The 12,408-nt window shown below is 41.0% G+C and overlaps 1 protein-coding gene across 4 annotated transcripts in view; it reads right to left on the minus strand.

Annotated features, from left to right (window-relative positions):
* COPS2 (COP9 signalosome subunit 2) overlaps window positions 1-12,408 on the minus strand; it is a 1,892,836-nt gene that overhangs the window by 624,534 nt on the left and 1,255,894 nt on the right. The gene's annotated exons all lie outside the window — the stretch shown is intronic.

Raw genomic sequence — 12,408 nt, forward strand, 5'->3', positions numbered from 1 at the left:
GCAGCAATATGTGACATTAACTTAAGAACTCTCTCAGAGAGGAAGAGGATGCATTTTGTATCTGGTCTTGGCTCTAGAAACATCCACTCATCATTAGAACTACATTTGCCTTGCTCTGTAAGTAAGTTATTTAGGGCATAGTATCTTTAAGATATGAATACAGTAAAGATTCATTTAGATGTTTTCTGTATTTGAAACCGTCATGCAATGCTGTTTTAAAATATTTCCTGTAATTCTAAACTGTGTAGTTACTGTGTTGTTTGTATTGTCTCGTTCTTTTATTATTTACTATTAAATATTTAAACATTTTAATTGTGGCTGGTTTGTTTAGAGATATTTAAGCTCAGAGTACTTGCATATGCATTTGGTAACACTGTACATGCCACTCCAACAGCCTTAAAAGTCTTGGTCACACTTACCATTTGGATTTATAGTAACATCACATAGCAGGATTGGTCACCCTTTGGGAAGGGCCTTAAAGTAGCTGATAAGGGGTTCTGGTGGCAGTGATAACTACCTTATGGTATAGGCAAAAGGGGGCATAGCTAGTAAACCTGTGCCAGCCTTTCCCAGGTGTGTTTGTGTATAAATCAAATCTCTAAGTGTGTGTGCATGTGTCAGCTGCTTGGGCAGGGGCACGAAGCACTGGCTGGACACGGAGAGTTTTGGGGGGGACTTGGCTTGGAACCTTGGCTGAGGATTCAACTCTATAGCTGTGCCAGTGAGGAGTCTTATTTGGGATCTGGAGAGAGAGGGAAAAAGCAGTCCCAGACTTACTGCGATCGCTGTGTGCTCTTAACGGAAATTGAACTTCACTGTGTCTGCACTTGTCATCCTCCCAATGTGCGTATGTCCCTCACTGGTGCTGTGCTAGTGGTGAGGATTGAAGCTCCTTGATTACTGGTGCAGTGCAGAGGCATCACAGAAGGCACCACCAGATTCAAAGTTGTGAGGTCTAGAATGGGTATCCAAGGACCATCTTTTTTTGGAACGAGAAACCTCCTCGAGTAAAATCCCCTTCTGTGCTGGCCTGGAAGTACAGGATGAATGGTGCCTTGGTTGGAAAGCTGAGCAGCTAACTGAGGAAAGAGGTGCAGTTGATTGGTGGGTGGCTGAGGAACTCCCTGAAGGGGGGAGGGGAGTATTCTAAGTCAAAGTATCCATTCTGTATAATTGACAGTACCCAGGAATCCTGAGTGACTTTCTTCCAGGGTGAAATGTATAAAGAAAGGCAGAGGGATAAAGGAGCATGACTTGGAAATTGAAACTGTGCATCAAAGAGAGCTTTGTCTGGGCTGAAAAAGCTGTTGGAGAGAAGGAACAAAACCAACAGCCTTAGACTAAGAGGGCCTCCTTAAAAACTTACGTGGCCTAGTCCCAGAAGGAGTACAAGAGGATGAGCAAGCAGGCTTCCTGGCAGGAAAGTTTCTACAGAATTTAGGAAGTGGGGAGACCAGCAAGTGCTTTAAATCCTGAAGCTCCTTTACCTTTTTTCTTTTTCTAAAAACGTTCTGCAGCCACTTTGCCAAAAAAGGGCAGAATTGTCCAAGGGAGCATCAAGTAATTTGGCCTTGATATCATCAGGGAGAGCTTGGAGATGTAGCCAGGAATGCCTCCTGAGAACAGAAGCAGAAGCTGCAGTCTAGAGGAAGCTTCACCAGAATCATAGCTGCATCTGAATTAATGTCTAGTTACCTGGGAGGCAGCAGCCAATAAGAAAGAGACAATGACAGCCTCTGAAATTCAGGTAACTGGGACAAGGCCTGAGAAGCCTGAGAAAACAAGGCTAGAGCAACACAGAGACATGTGTGTTTGACAATTAATGGCTCTGATAGCAAAAGGAGAGGAAGTGTAAATCTTTCCCAACCTTCCAAAATCTTACTTTCTTTGTCAGAAGGGAACAACTTAGTTGAAGGAGCAATCTGAGGATTTGTCAGAAGTAATGGATACCACAGCTGGATCAGCTGAAGGACATCTAAAAAGAAACCTGCAATCCCTTAGGGACCTTACAAAAACAGTCAGGTCTTTTTGGAGCAAGAGCTTGAGACTCTGGAGTCTTAAACATAGATGCAAAGGCATCCAAGAAAGCTGGAAGGACTAGAAGGAGCAGGTGCCTCCAGATGAAGAAGATCATATCATCTTTTTTGCTCCTCTGAGATTTGGGAAGAATTCTACTTAAAGAATTCCCTCATTTTATTGATAGTCTCCCCAAGGAAAGTTCTTCCATGGGGGAATCCCCCATTAGACATTTCCTCTGGGGAGGCATATTCCAAAAGGGAAGGGATCTGTACGATGTATGCTAAGGGGCCTTCATCTGAAGAAGACTCCTTTAAGTCTGAATCCTGTACTGGGCAAGAGGTCAACTGCATAGTAGGACACTCCTGGGAAGCAAACGGCAAAACAGAAGAGAAAAAGGCAGGCCCCTAAAATGGGTGAAGCTGAGGCTGGAGATCTCAAGGCTATCACAGCCTTAATAAGACCTTGGGAAAGGGCATCCCAATCCGATGGATGGGTGGAAGGGACAATGAAATGCCTCGTCTTCTGCTTTTTAACATGCTCCTCTTGCGGTGGAGAAATGTTAGACATAGGCCTAATGCCCAGGACTTCTTTAGGCAGGGAAGCAGGAATGGTTCCAGAGTCCTCTAAACTAACAAGCCACTGTTCCCCCAAATCATTTGAATTGGATGTGCTCGGATCCCCACTTCTGACTGCTTCCAATGCGGTACCCGCCAAAGTCGTGAACCCTACCACCGACTGCACCGCCTGGTTTTCATCAACCATAAGGGGTACATCGGAGAGAGAAGGTGCAGCCAAAGAGGATTCGGGCCTGGCTTTGCTGAACTTCCTCTTCACAGATGGCTCAGAAGAACTCACAGAACCATCCATTGTGTCCCTACCCAAATGCTTAAGTGTCTAGTTTTCTAAGTAGAGATTTACAGTCGAAAAATGACTGTGTAAAGTCTTGGGTACAACAGCCTGACAGAACAGGACAGATGGTCGTGAGTAGGCCCTAAGCAAAACAAACAAAGCTCATGACTATCCTTATGTGGAATTTGCCTTCCACACCTACACTTGCCCTTTCTGGATGACATTAACAATAACAAAAGGCAGTAACAACTAATTAAATACCCTATGGGGTACTTACCTGAAGCTGTAAAGCAAATCCACAATATGCAATGGCAGACTGAACGTACGAGTCAATCCTGCCGAACGGCAGCGAAAAAGTTCTGAGGATTGTACATGCGGACGTCCCTCTTATGGCTGACGTTTTCTGTGCCTTTGTGCAACATCCCATGAACAGGCAGTGGCATTACTCTTTGGTATATAGGCTAGACATCGGGTCGTGGAGAGGAATACAACCCATATGTAAAGAATACAGCAAGGTTGAATATAAAGGACATCCTTGGTTTTGCAGGCCACCTCTTCCATGAGGATGGCGTATTCCATTATCACTCCCCCCTCTGCCTCTGGGAAAACTCTCTCTTTGGGATTCTGGGAAAGGACCTTGGGATTTACAAAACCACATTTTTCTAACTACTCATTGATTTCGTGACAAGGGTCACTGACGGGTAGAGAAATTGGTCCCAATGGCAGATAAGGTCCATCATTCCTGCTCACTTCTGGAGAGCATTTCCTTTAGTTTTAAGCTGAACAGAGAATGTTAAATGGAGGACTGATGAACAAAGACTTGAAGGTCTCTACAAAATTGCAGAAATGCATCCGAGCATGTCTTCTGACAGCTATGCCTGACCCTGCTGCAGCATGGGAAGTCAGCTTCATGGATGCATTAGATATTAACTGAAGGGTAAGATCTTATTCTGATCCTCCATGGACATGGACCCAGCAACAGATTTGGATAGTCCCTTTATCACATCTCTTTACAGCCTTGTAAAGTATGGCAAATAATTCCAACGACCTCAGGGTAAGGTTTGCTGAGGCAAAAACATGCTTTTCCAAATCTGCCAGAGGTCCCAGACTCCCTGTTTTGGAAGTTGCTGTTACAATCATAGCAGCTACAGGGTCCCCTTCACTCCAGTATGCTCTGTCCTTTGGTGGGGCTAAAAATTTGTCAAGTTGCTTGGGAATTGGCTCACCAGTATTCAGTTCCTTCTGTGCATGGTGTGAGAAGTTCTATTAGCTCACCTGACAGAAGGGTTACCCAAGACATAACTGGTCCAGACACGAAGGCCTCCTGAAACAATGACACCTCCTGGGAAGAGGGTTTAGAAGACCATCCATCTTTTTGCTTTAAAATTTCCAATAATTCTCCAAAGAAAATATCCTCAGGTGGAGACCTGTGGGATCCTTCCACTTCATCAAAATCAGTGTCTTCAGTGAGAGATTCCTGAAGAGAATCCAGGTGTCTCCTATTACATGTCCACTTCCTAGGGTCTTATTAGTGGGATGGTCTGGTGAGTTATTAGAAGTGGCACGGGAGTCCCTAGGGACTGACTGGAGGCTCAACAAGTCAGGCTGCTCTGGTGGAATAGAGGTAAGAGCCTCAGAACTCAAACCCAAAGGTGGAAGAAAGGCAGGATCCAAGGAAATCAAGTGTCCTTTCTCTAGGTATAGAGAAAGCCCTCTCCACAACCTCGGACAGGACCTCAGCTGTCCAGCGACCAAGCACCTAGGGTCAGGACGGCTCCAATAATTTCAGAGTCAACTTCAACTCCCCTCCCCCCACAGAGCTGGTGCCAACACTTTGGCTCCAACAGTCCTCCCACTCTGAAAGCATCAGTGCCGGGTGACTCAGGAACACGGTTGGATTTAAAAGACTGTCTTTGGATCCGACAAAGACACCCTCTGAGATCTTGGATCAGAGGGCACCAAAATCACAGGAAGGATCTGAGAAGGAGATATTGGTTCAGAGGGCAGGCTCACAGCTCTGATGAGAGACAGAGATGGGATTACTCCCATTAGTATCTGAGATCTGAGGAAATTCATCACCCTGTCCACATCTGCTTCAGAAAAGCTCCTGGAGGATCTAAGAGAGAAGCTGGTAGATGGTAGTCTGGAAAGTCTCCTAGTGGTTTCTTGAAGAAACTGAGAAGGAGGCAAGGGGAGAGCAGCTCCGGCAAAAACCTAGGTGATCGGACCTAAGGTAACTTTGACTTCAATGAAGTAGGACCTGAAGATGCCAGATTAGACTGAGATCTTGGCAGTTGGGTCAGAGGACGGAGATAATGTGGTAGAACAAAACAGGGACCTTTTCTTAGGGTCTTTATCCTTGGGGGTTTAATTAGTCTTCCTTTTTTCAGACCTCTCTGAGGGGGTTTGAACCCCAGTTACTAGACAGGAAAAGGGAAGAACACCTTTCAGGACCAACTTATTTTTCCTGTCACTAACAGCCCTGGACTTAAAGCCAGCACAAGTGGTACAATCCGTCTAAATGGGCAGTGCCAAGACAGTATATTGTATTCCCTGTGGGCATCAGAATTGGGAATCATTTCCCCAAATGAAGTGCATTTTTTTTTTTAACTGGTCGGTTTATCGGCCATTTCAAACAGATGAAGGAAGGAATTAAGCTAAAGCAATGGAGGGTTTTTTTTTTTTTTTTTTAACAGAAAAAGTACTAACAATGGTAACTAGAAATACCCTCTAAAGGGTAGAAAGAATTACAGTAGAAGTAAGAAAAAAGTACCAGCGATGGTACTTTTGACGAGTACCCAACAAGAATTCAATAACTAATGGGAGTAAGGGAGAGACTGAAAGAGATATAGATACATAATACAACAGCAGTAAACGTACAACTAGAAAATATTGAAAAATTCAACCAAAGGCTCTAGAGAATGAGATCCGTGTCAGAGATATTGTGGCAAATGACATCTGAGGTACATTAGGTTGGTGGGGCATTATGGTGAGAGAGGAGCTCGACAGTTGGATCTGTGAACTGAGTGAAAGCAGCCAGGCTGGACACAAGGTCAGATCAGATCTGTTGAGGAATGAAGGAAAATAACACCAAATACAACTTACAACTATCTCTGCTGAACCACAGTAAGATCTTGTACCTACTGACACACAATAAAATGAAACAGCTCCAGTAAAACAGGTATCTGGCATCAACATATAATGCGGCCTTGATACGGGATGAAAAGCTTTGAAAGACTTGGGTTCTCTAACTCACGGTAATACTCTGCTCCAAATTTTAAGATCATGAGGAGGAAAAAGCATAAGCAGTGCTTACAAGGGCCAGCCTAGGACTCATTAGATGATGTGTGGACAAATGCATAGGCCTTGGGTTGCACTTAAAATGAAGTGGTCAGTTAAAAAAACAATGAAATGTTCGGTGAAGAGCTAGACAAGGTTCTAGATAGGGTGGTCTGAAGATGAGACAGGCTACTGGCAGCTTTATCTTGGGTGAAGAAGATTACTCTGTCCACTTGAAGTTGAGATGCTGATGTTCCACTCTATGTTAGCTGGCACATTATTCAAAGCTACTTAGAGTGCACATAAGTCACACAGCTCTGCAAACAGATGAGTTTACACTCCACAGAAAAACTAAGAATTCTCTTACCAAATTCAGTCATCCCTTCAAGCGTTAAAGACTGGAATAACAGACGTGTATTATGGCCTCAGTCTTTAAAATTAATCTGCTGATATGCTCAGAAAGGGTTAAGTAGGGGATCTAACTGGGCTCATGACAGGTTGTTACTCAAGTTATCAAAACAGTTAATCAACATTGTAATGCTCCTGCATCTTACCAGGCTGACTGCTACACCAATTTATTTCATCTCTTTGCATCTGTAGAAAAATCCTCATTGTACTCCTTTCCTCGCTTCTGATTTCTCATTGCAGTAATTTTCTCTCAACTCTCACAATGTTTCTTATTATGCTCCTAAAGTCATTTACACAAAGATTCATTTTATTACACAGAAGACCTATACTAAGACTAATGTATTCTCATGAAGTAAATTAATTACTGCCTGCGAACATTTTTTCTATGTAAACATCTTCTTATATGTATGCAATACATATATTAGAAGTGGATTTTTGCACTGTATACAATATCTAACTCATTTTGCTTAATCTCTTTTATGTATAATATTAACATAGTAGAGATAAATTCAACTTTTTGGCTTAAACTTTCATGATTTTACAATTTATGGAGCTTTTCTCCCTGTGCCTCCACTGAAAACAGGCTCATACTAAACCTAGATGGACTATCCTGGTAAACAAGGCAAATAAAACAAATCAAAACAGAGACCTCCAAAAACATTAAGTAAAAAGATTCATCTCAGATGACTGATTTCCCCTGAGTCACTACAAGTGTAGGGGTTCTTAACGTGCATGATTTTTTTCCATGTTTAACTCTTCATTTACCTGAATGGTTGCTCTTAACAGCTCAGTCAGTAATTCCTCTTGACTATGTAGAATTTGCCAGGATTTCCCTGATCTTACCTCCTATTTTTGCTCTGTCCTTCATACAATTTTTGGTTCTATGGTAAATCATTAGTTAGTAATGCCAAGACTATTAAAAGTTTTGCACTTATTTTTCAGAAGCATATCCTCAACTTTGTTTTCAAAATATGTAACATTACTTCTTGCAATATAGAACAAACGGACAAAAAGTGAAACACTTGTTAGTAATGTAATAGAAGCTTCAATGAGAAAGCTCACAACATATTTACAATGTGTTATTCTATATTTTTATAAAGTATGGAGAACAAAGCAAAACATTTTTGACTTTCTGGTAAATAGCCAGTCAATAATGCCAGACATGAGAGTTTCATACTCACTGTTCAGAGCATGCATGCTGATGCATAACCTGCTGTTCCTGGCAATCGCTGCAACAATCCTCTAACTTCTTCACTCAGGAATTCTGGACAAAGCCAAAAATGATGGGGGTAGTGGGGCAAAGGCACAAAATTACAGACAATTTTTAAATCTCACTCTAATTCACTTGAGATTAACAAAACAGCAGGATTTACATGAATGAGCACTTTCTAAACATTAAAAAGTATGAAACAAGAATGCCTGCATTAGTGATGGCCTGCAATCCTAAGAGATTTACCTGAAAATTAAACATTTTTTGAGGGCAGGGCAAAAAATGAATCAAAATCAAGGAATGTTGAGAGGTATGCCTTCTTCTGTCAAGAAACATACCTCGCTTCACAAAAAAACACTCCAAATAAAGTGGTCTCTAAGCAGTTGTCAGGCATCCTTCATATCTGTCAAACTTGGGGTGGATGTGCATCCTTGGTCTGGCCAAATTTACACAACCGCCCAATCATTCAGGTGTGTAGATAGTCATGTTTTGTTTTCTGACACTTCAATGCACTGCACTAGCTTGGAACCTCATATGAAATCACAAGACATCATTTTCCACTTCTGTGCATTCCGGCATACCTGATCAACAAACCATAGATCAATCTTACATTTACAAACACTGGTGTAGGACACAAGATGTACATCTTTAAAAGCTAACATTTAACTATAGGAAAACTACAAGTCCTGTGGTGCATATTCCTTCCAGATGTTGCTTCTGGATAAACACTTCATGGATACATTCAACTCATTTCCAGTGTCTGTGTTGCTTGCTGAGTGTTCTGACAAACATTAAATTATTATACATCAGAAACAGGAAAGTAATTGCACAAGTGAAGAATCATATTTCTTTTCTAAAGTGACTTTGGAAGCACAGAGGTATAACTTACAGTGAAAAACACTCCAAATTCAACCAGGATGAAATTTCTTGCTGAAAGGAAATTAAGATGAAAAATCTGTTTTGGTTCAGAAATCTGACTTTTTCTTTAGTGTAGATAGAGCAGGTGAGAAGCCTAAAAAGGAAGTGTGCCACATTTGTGTGTGTGTTGCTGGAAAACAGATGATACCTAACTTTTTTCCTTGATGAGGAGAAAGGCAAAATATCAGCAATATGTGTAATCATACTGAACCTCTAAAGAAAGTACAGCTGTGTAAGAACTTAGTGTAACAGTAGATGTCACACTAATCATTGCTAATTGAATACTGATGGGTTATCCCAGCAAGAAAACCAGCCAAGGTACCAAAGCCAAAGAAACACTCTATACTGTCATATTTCTGACTTATGAAGTAAGCCTGCGAGCATAAGGGTACGCAGGACATATGAGCTTAAAATCCTCAGACTACTGGAGTTAAGAAGGTTAGCTAAGAGGGGAAGAGCATGGACCTGGTCCCTCATTGGTTCATGCAAACCTACAAGATAAACGTTAGAAAGGGGAAGGAGGGCATGAAGTAATACTGCAACAGTCATCAGCAGGACATCTAATGTCATAGTAAGTTATTACACAACTGTACTATGCCCTTCTTTTGATCACTGCTGCAGTATTCCAATACTAATGGGTGATTCAGAAAGCACAGCAGTTATACAGAGTGGAAGGGCCAGAAACAGGGCAGCTGTCCATCAATCTAGGTATCATAGACAGTGAACCAAGTGGCTCAATGGAATGGACCTCAGTGACAGATAAGGACTTACCATAATGAGAAAAGCAAAAGGTGATGGATTTAGAAATCCAACTGGCAACTGTTTTGTTTGGAGACAGGATTACTTAACTCAGCTTAGCTTCCTAGGAGGAAACTGATTCATCTTTCTAATGTATTTAGTATTATTCAAAGAGAATCTTAATTGTCTGTGCACATTCAAGGAGTGCAGAAGTCTTTCACCTTTGTTTTGAGGATTTGGAATAAAGCACAGATTAGTAGACTGGTTGAGAAAGAACTTGTTAATCACTTTAGGCATGAAGGAATAAATGACCCTAAGAGAGACCCTATCCTTAATGAAAATAAGGAAGGGAGATACCACATTAGGGCTTGAAGGTTAGAAATCCTTCTGACAGAAGTGCTACTAGCAAAATGGGTTTTCCAAGTACAGAACTTCAGATATGTTGAAGCCGCTGGCTCAAAAGGTGGCTGAGTAAGCTTTTCCTAGACAAAATTAAGATTCCAAGGAGGGGTATAAATCCTCCTAAGTGGATTCATATGAAGGATGCCCTTGAGAAACTATTTTATCTCACTTCTAAAAATTAAGGGGCACACATACAGAAACAGCAGATAAGTGTGCCTTGATAGAGGAATGGGTTAGACCAGCTTTAACAGCTCACAGAAGTATGAAAAGACAGTGGGACTCGCTGCTTGTAAGAGGTTCTTGTGATATCAGATAGAAAAATACAAGATATTAGTGGTAGGTTTTCTTGCCTCCTAAAAAAACACTTTCTCAGTATACTGGTGACTGAAAGGGATTCGCAGTAACAGTGGTGCAACAGGCAGCACATTCCCCTTTGGTGCTGAAGGCTGTGGGTTCAACTCCCACACCAGGTAGATCGACTGCTAACAATGCAGTGGAGCATAAGGGGGGTTGCCGCACTCCTGAATGTGCCTCCTTTGGATTATACCTTAAACCAAGGCCCTATCTGCTTGAATTGGTTGCAACTCAGGTAGATGTAAAAGATCTCACTGCACCTATAAAAGAGTTAAGGGTCCTTTATTTATACACAAAAGTACCTCACATTTACATATTTACAAATACTTACATATGTACAAATATATAAACACACAAATCTGATAAACATTCACAATCTCCTTTACAAGTACACTAAATTTTAACTTTCATTCCATATAACCCATACAGTATAACCGGGTCTATATTACCAGATCGAAAACCTGTTTCAGCGAACACCATAAGACTGACACGTATAGCGTGAACTACGGTAACGGCAAAAGTTCAAAACCGCGAAACTAAGTGTCATGGTTGGACTGTCTGTGGTATATCTCCGTAAGGTAAGTGTGCGATAGTTACGGACCTTAGGGTTAGGGTGCGGGTTAAGGTAAGTGCATAGATAGGTAATGTATGTAAGGTTTAGTGTAGGGTTAGATGTAGAGTTTTGTTAAGTGTATGTGTGTGGATTATTTTTGTTTTGTTTGGGTATATGTCTGTAGGGTAAGTGTGCGATAGTTACGGACCTTAGGGTTAGGGTGTGGATTAAGGTAAGTGCACAGATAGTAATGTATGCAAGGTTTAGTGTAGGTTTAAGAAGTAGGGTTTGGTTAGTGTATGTATGTGTTTTATTTATTATGTTTGGGTATGTAGCGCGCGGTGGTGCTGGCCGAATATGAAAGTTCGAGATTTGAAAATTCACGGTTTAGGGGGTTCAGTGTACTTGTGGTTCACACTATACGTGTCGGTCTTGTGGTGTTCGCTGAAACGGGTTTTCGATCTGGTAATATAGACCCATATAACCTAACATTTTAGCCATTCTTTCAACATATTTACTTCTATTCTTATATCCATAACTAATCATATCCATGTTTATTTTATCCACTTTTTACATCTTCGAAAAAAAAATCTTTACTTAGTTTTCCCCATAACGTTTTACTCTTACATTTCGAAAAACACATTCCATAGTTGGTTCGTCTTGATAATGTAAACACCATCACTCTTCTTTTTATGACAGATTTCCTTTTACTGGCAATTTATCTATTACCAGTCACCACAAAAAAATCTTAATCTACTTTTTGATTACACCAGTTTCTTATTTTTATAGCTTTAACGTTTTTCATCTGTTAGATTATCCCACGGTTTTGTTTTACATAGTAATGTTTTATCATTGCATTATACTATACTTTTCTATCTTTTTCTTTATCAATTTCTATTTTCCACAAAATCATTTTTTTTCTGGATAACATTTTACTTCATTTATATAATCCTTTTCTCTTTTACCATACCCTAAAATTTATAAATTTATACAGTTTTACTACTAATCTCTCATCTTTTTCACTTATCCACTTTAACACGTTGCCCAAATTTATATACTACTGGGTTAATTAACCCTAAATGTCCTCCATGTTAAGTTGTCAATCTCGCCTTCATTCTTGCTTGATGGGTTCGGAGCCGATCCCTCGGCTCCGACTCGGCACTTGCTTTAGCTCGAGAACTCCTTTTACCAGCTCGAGGCAGCCCCATATCCCATGATGCAAGGCAGGAAGTACCCAGATCTCGTTTGCCGCTTCGCTTGGGAGGTCTTCTCTTTACCAGCTCCTGGTAAGTTGTTCACATTTGTGATATTTAAGCCCCTTTTTTTAGTTAAAACTAATTTTTGATAGTTTAATTTTAAATTTAACCTTTTTCTGACAGAAATCCCTGTCTCTTTTAATTTTAGTCAATTTTCCCTATCCCATCCCCCCCCCTGTTAGGGTGTGTGTGTTGGTGTGTTTTACTAAATACCTCTAGGTATTAGTTTAATTTAATTTGACTGGTGTGTGTGTCTGTTGTGTTTAGGCACCATGTCTAAGGAGAGGGTTTCAGGTTTTAAGAAGTGTGACTCGTGCTGTCAGAAGATGTCTCTGACAGACGGTCACACTTCTTGCCTGTACTGTTTGGGCCCTCTTCACCTGCAGGACTCCTGTGCTATTTGTCACTCCTTGAGCCAGAGA

Source organism: Protopterus annectens, chromosome 7.part0, assembly GCF_019279795.1.
Source record: "Protopterus annectens isolate FY-2018-M chromosome 7.part0, PAN1.0, whole genome shotgun sequence".
NCBI classification, from domain to species: Eukaryota; Metazoa; Chordata; order Ceratodontiformes; family Protopteridae; genus Protopterus; species Protopterus annectens.